The sequence below is a fragment of the Hippocampus guttulatus genome, chromosome 6 (genome assembly GCF_054856545.1).
Source record: "Hippocampus guttulatus isolate MCC_2025c chromosome 6, RoL_Hgut_1.0, whole genome shotgun sequence".
NCBI lineage: Eukaryota > Metazoa > Chordata > Actinopteri > Syngnathiformes > Syngnathidae > Hippocampus > Hippocampus guttulatus.
Genome location: NC_141266.1, coordinates 2,907,790 through 2,920,827, shown reverse-complemented (window position 1 = coordinate 2,920,827; position 13,038 = coordinate 2,907,790). Strand labels below are relative to the sequence as shown.

General features: G+C 41.6%; 1 protein-coding gene across 3 annotated transcripts in view; it reads left to right on the top strand.

Annotated features, from left to right (window-relative positions):
• Positions 1 to 13,038, top strand: part of klhl38b (kelch-like family member 38b) — a 70,414-nt gene that overhangs the window by 27,474 nt on the left and 29,902 nt on the right. For 2 of the 3 annotated variants that reach the window (XM_086113838.1, XM_086113841.1), the window contains exon 2: positions 4,207 to 4,328. The exons of the other annotated variant lie outside the window; for it this stretch is intronic. The gene's annotated coding sequence lies outside the window, so the exon portion shown is untranslated. The remainder of the gene's footprint in view (positions 1 to 4,206; positions 4,329 to 13,038) is intronic. 3 annotated transcript variants of the gene reach the window in all.

Sequence of the window (13,038 nt, the reverse complement as noted above, 5' to 3'; positions counted from 1 at the left end):
GTCATTGGGTGTACCTCAGATAACAATTCAAACGCCAATTGTTGTAGAGGACCCAATGTTGTTGGATAAAGGGAACTCAGCGCGTCAGATTTTCTATTATTCAACCTAGTCAATTTGCAAGAGGCTATTCCCTCTAAAAGGTCCATAATCTCTTTGGGTAAATACTTACTCTTAAGCCAGTCTATTGCCCATAACTGTATGTCATAGTCAATTTTAGGCAAATCCAGCAACATTTGCCTCATCAATTCAGTCTCCCTGGTTATAAAAGTGGTTGCATCCCAAACACTCATGCTCTCATTATCCTGTTTAATTTGCATACATTTTTCTAATTTTACCAATTGTTTATGAACCACCCTGGGCAGATCAGGGGGAAGCTTGGCACACAATGGGTTCGGGTGGGGGCCAGTAAAATGGCTAGTATGTGTTATCCCCCTTTCCTCGCCTATGTTCATATGGCCGCTCGGCACTTGTAGTGGGGTCATAAATTTAGCGCTCCTCACCCCATGCGGTGGAGGAGGCATCATCGCTGCCTTGTTTATCATAACTTTGTCGGAGTTACTTTGTTTGTTCATTTTTTTCTTTTTCCGATGTCGAAGGCAGTGGTCAAACCGCCCATGAAATGCAATATATATAAAAACCTCTACTTGTCAACTTGACTCTCTCTTTTCCCCTCACATATCAACCACATCACTCGTTCTGCACATTATCATCATAGAAACATCCGCCGGCTCCGCTCTTCTCTCACTCCTCACATTCAAAGCCATCCATAACCTAGCCCCTCCATACCTATCTGACCTCAAAACACATCTGTTTGGACAAGCCTATTCACTCGGACCATAAAGCCATTATTCTTTTTGTTGTATTTTTCCTTATTTTATTTGATGTTGTTTTCACATCGTATTCGTGATTTTAACTGCTTGTTGTAAGGTGTCCTTGAGTTCCTCGAAAGGCGTCCACGAATAAAATGTATTATTATTATTATTATTGTTATTATAGCTCGAATTGAATTTCACTTAGCTTTTTCTTTTTATATTTCAAACTATTGTCTTATTCTTAAATTTATTCTTAAATCCTTGTTTTCTCGCTTTACTTACCCCTCTGTGCAGTGCATTCGCCCTTTTCTCTCTCTGCGCAATGCATTCACCTTCCTTTCTTTCCTACTTACCACCAGACGGTATTTCAACCGTTTTCTTGCCATCAGGCCTTCCGTCCATCTTACAGTTCACCATGTTTTTATCATACTCACCGTCCAATATACTCCCTTATGGACCGTGTGACGTCACGTAATTCTCCAATTGTAACAATGGAGCTGTCCCTAACTTGCCCTACAGCTGTTTACTCAGGCCCCGATCTCCAGTCGGCAGTCCTGCATTTTGACAGCATCCAGAATAATAAAAATTACCTGGACCTGCTCCAGCAATTAACCACTAATTTTTTAATTGCCTACTAACTCAGTTTGGTCTTTGCTCGTCAGCTACTAGCCAAACCTACGTCTCAACGGTTCTACCTAATTTAAACCGCCTACGTGGTGACTCAATAACTGTGCCAATTCAGTTATCTACTACTCAGTGGCAAAGTTTGGACGGTATATTGTTTTGAATATACCTCACACCTATCCTTTAATTCCTTTTTCCTGTACAGTACTTCATTTTTCCATAGTCACATATCTCTTAAAACTCATTATCAATTCAAATATCTCTTAAAACTCATTATCAATTTGTTATTTGCCACCTACAAGATCCAATCACTATACTTGGTTCAACACATTCAGGATCAGAGCAGTTTGATTTGATCGGTCCTGATTGGACATAGGCCGAATCTTGACACTTCGCCCGTAATAACAGGAACAGGTGTGTCTTACCTTATTTAGCGGGGCCCCTGGTTACTGCCTGATCTTGGAGGTCTTGGAACCGGTGTCTGTCTTTTTCCAGAGGGATCCTGTTCGTGACGCCATTTGTTGAGGAGAGTCAGCTTTTCGTTTGCTTCTTGCTCTCCTTGGACACAAGTCCTTTTATACCTCTGTAAGGTGGAATAAAGACCAAACACCACGTCGTACTTTTTCAGTTTATCACAGCACAGCACAAATCGATTTGGGCTTCCGAGAGTTTCAGATTTCTTTCGGAAGCCCCAAAGAAACACATACATGAGATTATATAGGGACAATATGATAATGAGAGGCGGGGAGGTACGCCTCTCATGCAAATCCCTGAGACAAAGAAAGTAACATGTCATCCAACCCGGCGTGGCTGGAAGAAGTTGGGAGCGGTGGGGTTCGAGGGCACTAAAGGTGATTGTAAACACAGCGAACAGAAAATACCTTAAACAGCATTCCATAACCATTAAACCTACCTAAGCAAAAACTAGAGACAAAGAAGGTCAAGCAAAGTTCGACCTTGAAATGATGAAGTATAGACCACTGCTGTTGGTCACAGATCTTGAGATTAGGTTTCCTCTTTGAGGGCACTTGACAGCCTTCAGGGATTTATATGAGGTGGTGGAGGCAGGAAAACCCTCGGGGGGCTGTTAATTAACCAAGTGAAAATAGGACCTAAACTTCACACTACATTCTTTGTTTTAAGTACTTCAGCAGATGTTCAGGACAGAGACTAGTGTCAATAGTTCTCATAGCAAGCTGAAATTCCTTAACAATGTTCTACTACTACTTCTAGCGGAATATTTCCTTAACAATTAGTTACCATGGTTTCCCATTGGGTAATCCGACAGAACCGAAAAACGGTTACCATGAATTTCCGAAATCCTCAGGCCTGCTACTGAATTATTTAAATTTTTGCAGCATTTGTTTATAATTGTATGTATATGTTGTTGTTTGTGTTATTATCATATGCAATTGAATAAGTAGACCCTTTCAGAATTCGAAATTTGGGACTCTCTCAATCCATAATGGCACTCGTACTTTTCTGATCAGCGAGTCCCTGGGACTTGCTGCCGGTAAACTGTAAAATGATCACTGAGAGATTACCGCTTTTTCTGCAGTCAGTGATTGACTTCTATGCAAAGTCATTTCTCAACTTGTCTTCCGTGCCACGTCATGCCTGTTGAGTGTTGATTTACTTCATATTAAGAAACTACTGCACTAAAACATTAATTCATAAATGTATACCATATGATTTTTTTTCTCAGTATAAATAACACGTACCCTGACTGTTCTACTCTTTGAATAAAAACACTTCATTCAAGCGTTAGGGAGTGCAAGGGGTTATGATGGAGGGGTGTTGCAAATCATGAAGACCTGCCAAGTGGTATGATAGCATTGTTTTATACATGTCCTCGGCTAGGCCTCAGTTTCAAAATCAGTCCTTGGTCCTTGGCCTTGGCTTCGGAGTCAAGTCCTTGGCCTTGGCCTTGGTCTCGGGTTGCCGGTCCTTGGACACAACACTGAAAACGAAACCCGGCAAACAAGTAAACTATAACATAAGGCTTCCATCGTTCCTGCATGGACATCATCAGGTTTATGACTTTTGGACATGCAAAGTCGGCATTTTTTAAAACTGCTAAATACGGTCAGAAAACAAGCCAACTGCCTTGATGTCTTACCTCACTACATCTCTCAATGTTTTCTTCGGTCTTCCTCCAGCTCAGTTACCTGGCAGCTCCATCCTCATCACCTTTCTACCACTATAGCCCACACACGTTCTTCCCTCGGGCAGCTCAGTGGTCGACTGGTTAGTGTGTCAACCGCACAGTGCAGAGGTACCAGGTTCGATTCCAGCTCCGGCCTTCCCGTGTGGAGTTTGCATGTTCTCCCCGTGCCTGCATGGGTTTTCTCCGGGTACTCGGGTTTCCTCCCACATTCCAAAAACATGCATGGCCGGTTAATGGTACTCTTGATATTGTCCCTAGGTGTGAGTGTGAGTGTGAGCGCGGATGGTTGTTCGTCTATGTGTGCCCTGGGATTGATTGGCTGGCAACCAGTTTGGGGTGTACCCCGCCTACTGCCTGAAGACAGCTGGCCCCACCACGGCTGCGGCCCTCATGAGCATAAGCGGATTAGAACAAGGACGGATGGACGTTCGCTACTTTGTGTCCAAACCATCAAATTCTGCACTCTCTAACTTGGTCTCCAAACATCTAACCTAGGCTGTCCATTTGATGAGCTAATTTACTATCCAACCTCATCACTCCGAAACCAAACCTCAACATCTGCATTTCAGCCACCTCCAGCTTTGTTTGCTTTTGTGTCTTCAGCGCCACTGTCTCAAATCCATACATCATGACTGACCTCACCACCGTCGAATAAAATTTCTCCTTTGTGGCGACGCTGCACCGTGAGGCGACCACGACAGCTTGACACCCCTGGCCGCCAGGAGGTAACTTTTTCCTCCTTTTTTTTTTCTGTTTGTCCTTCTCCATGGTGATGCAAGCATTCTGAGGCACACTGACCCGGTCCCAGGCTGGTTCCCTGTTGTACTCAGATTTTTATTACTTGTTAATCCATCTCCATAGTGATGAGCTGCATCCTTGCAGTGGCGAAGAGAGCACTCTGAGGTGGCCTGACCAGCGTGTGTATGTGTGGCCATGTGTGAAAGCTTAAATTGATGAAGCTACACTCCTCAATAAGTGCTGGAACACAACACAATTGTGGTTCTGAAATGCTTAGAAATGTCTCCAAAAATGAGTTGAATCAGTTTATTCCTCTGAGGTGGGCAACTAAGGCAAAGTTTAGGTTTCAACAATACGCAGGTGCTTGGCTGCTGCTCCGCCATGTTACCTGAATTGAGTGGCCGTATAGGAATCACAAACTAGACGGGTACTAGAATTGTGAGCGTTGAATCTACATCACAATGTGAAAATCTGATCTGCTGGTTATGTAAACCCTTCACCTTTCATAGTTTATTGCAAACAATCAAACTGTGTAGATGCTAAATGTAAACCAAGTCCCAGACATATTATGAATAAAACGGTGAGGGGAAAACATGGATTTGTACGGCATGGGACCTTTCACTGAACAGAACATTTTCTCATGGATTCATATTACAAGAATCATCTGTGTCCTTTTTCTATTTTTTTACCATGTCTGATCACATTCTTTTCGGTGGTACATCTGTGCTGTATGTTGCACATAGAGCATATTTGACAATTTAAACAACAACAAAAAAAAACGTGACATGATTCATTTGTTTGTTTAAAAGTACTTGCTCGAAAGATATTCTCTCAGATTTATCTTCCAGGAACCTCCCAGTCGTTAAATTTAATCTGCCGTTTTAGCATATTGTTATTGCCAAATGAAGAAACAGGTCAGCACAAGAAGCAGAAATGTACAAATATCAACATGAACTTTCAATGTGTGGGACAGATGTTTATTCCGGAGGATGACAATGAAGAGACAGTGTCTGGGATGCTGTTCTTATTGTGAGGGTACATCATAAGATATGAATTATGATTGACAAAAAGGCTGCCTGCACCGAGATCAAATCCAAAATGCCACTCGAGTTTGTGACTCAGCCAGTACTATATTGAGGATGTTTTTTTTCATTTCACAAAAATGATGACTGATGTTCCGAATTTTTTTCTGACTTGTGTCAATTTTGAATTATTTTATTCTTAAATGCATGTCTGTAAGTTTCACCTACAGCAAAAATGATGGTTGAAGTTTTTGTACCACGGATTGACGATACAGCTGTTCAGGATATGTTTTGTTTTGTACTCGGCCTCCCTTAGCAAATACAGTAATTCTGCAAGTTTTGCCATTAACCTCTCGCTGACTCGGGGATGCATTTCAATTTCCACACTGCTACTTCTGTTAATGGCAAAGTAGGCTATTGGCACGTAATATGCAGTGTTGTGTCCAAGGACCGGCAACCCGAGGCAAGGCCAAGGCCAAGGACTTGAGAAATTTTCCGAGGCCAAGGCCAAGGACCAAGGACTGATTTTGAAACTGAGGCCTAGCCGAGGACATGTATAAAACAATGCTATCATACCACTTGGCAGGTCTTCATGATTTGCAACACCCCTCCATCATAACCCTTTGCACTCCCTAACGCTTGAATGAAGTGTTTTTATTCAAAGAGTAGAACAGTCAGGGTACGTGTTATTTATACTGACAAAAAAAATCATATGGTATACATTTATGAATTAATGTTTTAGTGCAGTAGTTTCTTAATATGAAGTAAATCAACACTCTACAGGCATGACGTGGCACGGAACACAAGTTGAGAAATGACTGCATAGAAGTCAATCACTGACTGCAGAAAAAGCGGTAATCTCTCAGTGATAATTTTACAGTTTACCGTGGGACTCGCTGATCAGAAAAGTACGAGTGCCATTATGGATTGAGAGAGTCCCAAATTTCGAATTCTGAAAGGGTCTACTTATTCAATTGCATATGATAATAACACAAACAACAACATATACATACAATGATAAACAAATGCTGCAAAAATTTAAATAATTCAGGAGCAGGCCTGAGGATTTCGGAAATTCATGGTAACCGTTTTTCGGTTCCGTCGGATTACCCAATGGGAAACCACGATTACAAATGTTGGGTTCCGTAAACGTTCATCATGGGAACCCATTTTTCTATTTTGACTGATATTGATAATCAAGAATTCCGAAACTCAAAAGTAGAATGTTTCAAGGGTCAATGTTTGAAAACGATGCATTAACAATGAACATTACATCCGCAGCTGTGTACTCCAGGTTTATTCCAAAAAATAAATGGATTAAAAACTGGTGTACTCATGTGGCATCATCAGAGTATTTTTTCCAATCTCACACTGCAAAGATTAATTGACTGGTAATCATTAATACAGGTAAGTATTGATGTGGCTTGACATCCTCTTCCCAAGACGATGCATGTGTAATCTACGATCAATTTGACGAAAGAATTTAACACACGTCATCATGAGTTCTACCAACAGTTAACATTAGCATTACTACACCTTGTGACGAATGTTTTATTCATAAAGTTATCATGCTACAACCAGTAAATTATACAATAACCAATACTGTTTCATAATATTTTTCACAGCGATTATCCTACAAATCTAATGACCAATTTGCCTCGTAATCGTGCCTCTCGTCGTATCTCGCTCTCGTGTTCGGTGCATACATTCCAGGTGAGTTTAGTGATACGCCCTTTGGACGATTCATACGAAAAATCAGACTGGCATTATATTTCTTAAATGTCATAATTAGTAGACCTTTGTGAGTTTTTTTTCGCCGCCATCTCAAACTTTCATCCGCGCGATTCCTCAGTTTGCGGACTAAAATAACAACCCGACATGCGCACATAACGTCATCTGTTGTGCCCCCCCCCCCCCCCCCCCAACACTGAAAACAAAACAAAACGAAAGTAAATTAAAAGAAACACACTCACACACCACACCACACCACAAACACACATACAGGCGCAGTGAAATCGCGTTGATCACACAGTCAACTCGTGTGCGGTGACTTTTATGGTTAAACTATTTTTCGGTACCGTGAAAATGACGCCACGGAAACGACACGCTACCGGTAACGATTGTTACCGTGAAATCCTCAGGCTTGCCGTAGTTTTTTTGTTTGTTTGTTTGTTTTGACTGAGAAATGTCCTTGCGTCCCAAAACCGCACATTATTTGGAACTGTGCGTCCCGTGGGAAAATTATGCGTCTCGGACGCGGGACGCAGAGGTAACGAGATGGCTGATCTCTAACCATTCTCTGAGTACTACTATTATTACCACTACCACTCATACTACATTAATTAATTTAATACCTTCAGCTTCACAATAATAAATAATTAAATCAACCATGATTTTAAACGATGTATTATCAATATTCATTATTCCAAACATGAGAAAGCATTCAGCAAACATAACTGGAATCGAGCACAAGGAGTCCAAATCCCAACGGCCAAACCCGGAAGTGAAGTGCCGACATTATTGACTCCAGCTGTAACGCAAATTACTTGCATACCTGTCAACTCATACGGGTTAGCCATAGTTCATACGGATTTTGTGGTGAATCTTACGTATATGGCCGTATCGCACAAATCATACGGATTTTGAAAATCCCCCCCGCCCCCCGAATGGTGCTAGTTCATTTCCAAAGCAAATATGAATGGATGCTGTAACTTCAAGCCGATGGGTCAGCATTTGGAGTTGGTGAAAAAAGTAACGCAGGAATACAACTCTGAACACAGTAATGCCACTAACTAGAATGATGATTAGACATTAACCAGATATTGTATTATGGAGATCTACAATATATAATATCATTGAAAATTTCGTTGGGTTTTTTTCTGCCGTTATTTTTACATATAAAATGCTTTGGTATGTTATAAGGATTTTTTGCTCTTTATAAGGATTTCTTTGGTAGTTTATACAGGTTGGCGCTCCGAAAAGTTGACAGGTATGTACTTGGTTCAAACAAACATTCTAGTGCGACCGCACAAACGTGACGACTGTGCAAAAATAACTAAATAAAAGACACCACTGTTACAGAAAGGCTTTACACGCTATTTAAACTGCCGATCGCGAACGGAACGAACCGTGATTGAAACTAACTGTGATGCCGCTCTTTACTCCTTGCACTGATTGTCACGTGTCAGTGGCAGCCCCGCCCCTCTTAAAGCGCCAGATAAAGCCATCAACATAGGTTTCCCTGGATGGATTCTGTTTGATTTTTCATGATTTTTGCGGTCCTCGGGCCCACTTTACAACTGTGGACCAAGGATTAGAGGCTCAAATCCTTCGTTGTGTACGAGGACCGGCAACCCAAGGCCAAGAACTTGACTTCGAGGCCAAGGACCAAGGACTTGATTTAACCCAGGGCTAAAAAGACAGATTCAAAATCTTATTTGACTTTTTATTTCTTCAGACTTTGAAATTGTAGTCATAACATTACAGTGATGAGAAAAAAACGGTATTAGGAGGGCTAAAATGTCTGCAAGCGTAACAATACGCCGTGCCCATCTGTTGAGAATATTCAAGCCAGGGGATGATATGGTACCAGCCTGCCGGGGACAAAAATTGCAAATACACTGAAGCTAGATGTTTTACATGCATATAATTATCCAAATTTAAAAAGGCAATGTCTTATATATTGATCCTGTTAAATAAAAATAAAAATAAAAAGGGAGACTAAAAAAGTTACACACACACACACACGCGCACACAAACACGCGCGCACACACGCACACACACACACGCGCACGCACACGCACACACACACGCACACACACGCAAATGGCACTCGTGTCGTGGTAATTTCCTTCTCTGCGGACTGCTTCTCATTTTCCCGCTCATTTTTAAGTGGCGCAGCGCACTAAAGGGTCCGACTAGAATGTTAAATCACGCACTTTGGTTCCACCTTTCGCGTCGGCGACTCGGCACGACTGCGTAATCTGCGCTCGGAGGGGGGGCCACAGGGGGGGGGGGCAGAATCGGTGCTACAGGGGCACTGGCCCCCGTTGCCCCCCCCCCCCCAGAACTGCCACTGCCGAGGCCAGGACCAAGGACCGACCTTCGGTCCTTGAGGCCAAGGACCGGCTCGAGGACCACATCACTGGTAATATGGCACATGCTATTAGTTGTGGAAGAGCGTTTTCAAATGTCAAAAGTCAATGCCAACTCAACATCTCGATGGAGAAAACAGTTACATTGTTACAAAGAGTTCTCAAGAGCTGTCATTCTTTCTATATATTGAGTAATGTTTGAAGGAAAGCAAATCAACAGCAATTCGCACACATGTTATGAGAATCATTTTTTAGAACTCAAAGGCAAAAGGTGAGCTAAAGTGGAATGAAGGAAGGCAGGACAGAGGCGCAATCGGGTCACCACAGGAGAAGACAAATACACTCAGAGTTTAAGAGCGATCAACATCGAAAGGGGTTGAAGTGAGGAAACACATGAAATGTCACTTGTATCAGGACGAGAATTTTAAAAATATATATATGTGCAAGAAACAAATTCCAATTTCCAAATATGGTTTCAATTGCTTCGTGGTCTTTGAACTGTTTTTCTCTGGTCAGAAAACAGGCAAAGAAATCTTGCTGAAATACACACACAGGTCAAATTGTTTCAAATTGTCATCGGTAATAAAATACCGGTAATACAAAACACAATATCAAATGTTTGTTGGTTTTAGTGTGTGTTGCAAGCAGCTAAAAAATGGATGGCTGTAGTTTGGGCATCCCTAAGTTATTCCATGCCAAAAAAATTTGACCCTCCCTTACAAAAAAGTAGGTCATGTGAAGTACTGTATACTTGAGTATAAATATCTGAAGTTTACTCTTTCATACTAAATTGGAACAAATTAAGTTTTAAAAGTACTATACATGATAAGTATCTGTCTGTGTTTTCAGTACAAGCCAAGTAAGCATACTTCTAAGCTTATAAAAATGTAGTATTTAAAAGGTACACTTAAAGTACACTGTCTCCAATTTAGAATTTTAAAAAGTTTACTTTAGTATACTTGAATAAACTACTTTTTGCTAGGTGCTGCCCCCTAGTAGAAATGTAATTGAGAATCGTTTGGAACCAGAAACAAAAACAAGGAACCAGATTTTTTTTTTTTCAGTAATGGTTTTAATCCAAAAGGTGGCCATTGGCCAACCATAATCAAAGATTCCAAAAGATAAAAACACTATAGAAATATCAGAATAAACTGAGGAGACCATCATGAGGACTGAGCCAATTGGACATCTATGGAAGGAGCTGAAACATTTACCGGTACCCGAAAACCATTCGATTGCAGTTATTTATTTATTTTTGCACTGCTAATCCCGTTCAGGATCACAGGGAGTTGGAGTCGATCCGAGCTGACTTTGGGCAAAAGGCTGACGACGCTCTCGAGTAGTCAGCGGTCAATCACAGGGCACGGACAACCATTCACATTCACACGCACACTGTAACTGACTGGCAATTCAACCCATTTCCCTGCACAGCAGTCAGCAGAGTAAACTACTACATCAATGACTGAAATGTCTGATATTCATTCGTTTTTAGACATTTTGATTCAATTGTTTCAAGTCAGGCGGAACAGTGGGTGCCTGGTTAGCACGTCCGCCTCGCAGTGCAAAGGTGCAGGGGTCGATTCTGGCCCCGGTCTTCCTGCGTGGAGTTTGCATGTTCTCCCCGTGCCTGCGTGGGTTTTCTCCGGGTACTCTGGTTTCCTCCCATATTCCAAAAAAATGCATGGCAGGCTGATTGAACACTCAGTGTGCCCTGCGGTTGGCTGGCAACTGATACAGGGTGTCCCCTGCCTACTGCTCCAAGACAGCTGGGATAGGCTCCAGCACACCTGCGACCCTCGTAAAGATTAAGCAGTTTTGGATAATGGATGGATGTGTCACGTCATTACAGCGACCAGTGACAGCTTTTGATCTTTAATAGAAAGGGATGAACAAATTTTCTCTATTTTATTACTAATTCATTTTTGAGATGCCATTTCCTCCTTCGTGATACATTTTCCAATACAACAGAGAAAATAAAAGACTGACAAAACAGCAGAAAATAAATGTGAAATATAAGCCATATAATTGTTAATTCAACACCTGAAAAGTAAAACCTATGAAAGAGTAAAATATTGAAGAAACACAGAACATTCAAATAGTGGCCAAAGAAATGTGAATAGGACACAGACTGTGCACTTCCTTCTGTTGGTTCCTGTTTACATTTTAAGCATATCAGTTGATCATTTCCATACACAAACACTGGCACTTACTGGTAAGTGTACTTGCATAATCTAATGAGCTCAAACTATAAGAAATGTGGTCTATTTTGTTCAACAACTCAAGGAAGTTTGTAACTGTTGCAAACTGCAACCATTTCTTGCTCTCCCAATCAATTCAGTTCTATGCAGGTTGATTGTGACACGAATGGTCAACTTTGCATGGGAGTTGAATTGTTGATAACTGCTAAAAAATAGATCATTTCTGAACGAAGTATATGACTGACTAGGATGCAGAGAGGCCAGGCAAGCTGTATACACTTATGTTCAAGTCTTGGAACCATCACGTCAACGTGGACCACATTAAACCACTAACAACACATTCATATGAAAGATGGCAAATAATTCTTACATAATTACAGAACGTTTATTGACAAAAAAATTAAGCAAAAAAATAATTCAAGAAATACCCGGGCTCTTTGGTACCATTTGTTGGTGCGCTTGTTGCAACTCATTTGTAATCCACAAGGAGAAGTTTGAGTATTCACGGTTGCATCAGAGAGCAACGTGAGTTCAAATCAGCTCTGTCAGGCAGTTAGCTTAGCAAGAAGAATCCTCGCGTGATGCACAGGTGAAAAAGTAGGCCCGTGATGACAAGTACTGAGCACTTCTATTAGCAGCAGTCTCGAAGCACACTTTTTGCAGAAGAACATTATCAAGAAGATTAATAAACCTTCAAAAACTCATATGTCCATGAATTCACATTTCCTGAGTTTGTCGTGACTCAAAAGCTTGGTAGAAAACACTTTTCCCCGCACAGGAACTTTTGACTGTTCCCATGTTGAGCTAATCAGCAGTTAATTGCTAACACCAAACCTTCCGTTGAGTTAATGACACAGCACAATTAACTGGCAATTTTAAAATGACTGATTTCACTCACATTGTCCCGATGAGTACATGATAGAGAAATCTGTGAACAAAATTGTATCATGTTTAAAGTTTCAGTTAATTTGGGCATGTCTGGACATGCTCAGCGCAGAGGTGTCGGCCGTTTGGGCGGAGGGCTTTTTCTTGAGTAATCACGTCAAAGCAAGGGGGGCGAACAGATGGAAGAAGGCTAGATTCAATCAGAATAAACAAATTGGGAACAAAGAGTTGTTGAATACCAAAAGACAGTTTGGGAACAGCTGTCGCGCCCAGGTGGACATTTGTCATCAGCAAAGTCTGTGACTTGTGTATTCGGGTAGATCAGATCACTACCGAGGGGCCGGACCGGGGGGCGCGGTATGCAAATCTCTGGGGCAGTGTCTTTCTTGTATTTTGCAATAAAAGTTCGAACCGGCGGAGAGGGAGTCGAGTGTGTGATCGCGGAGCAACTAAACCGTCGTTCGCTCTCAGAGATCCGCTCCCGCCGATATTGAAGAC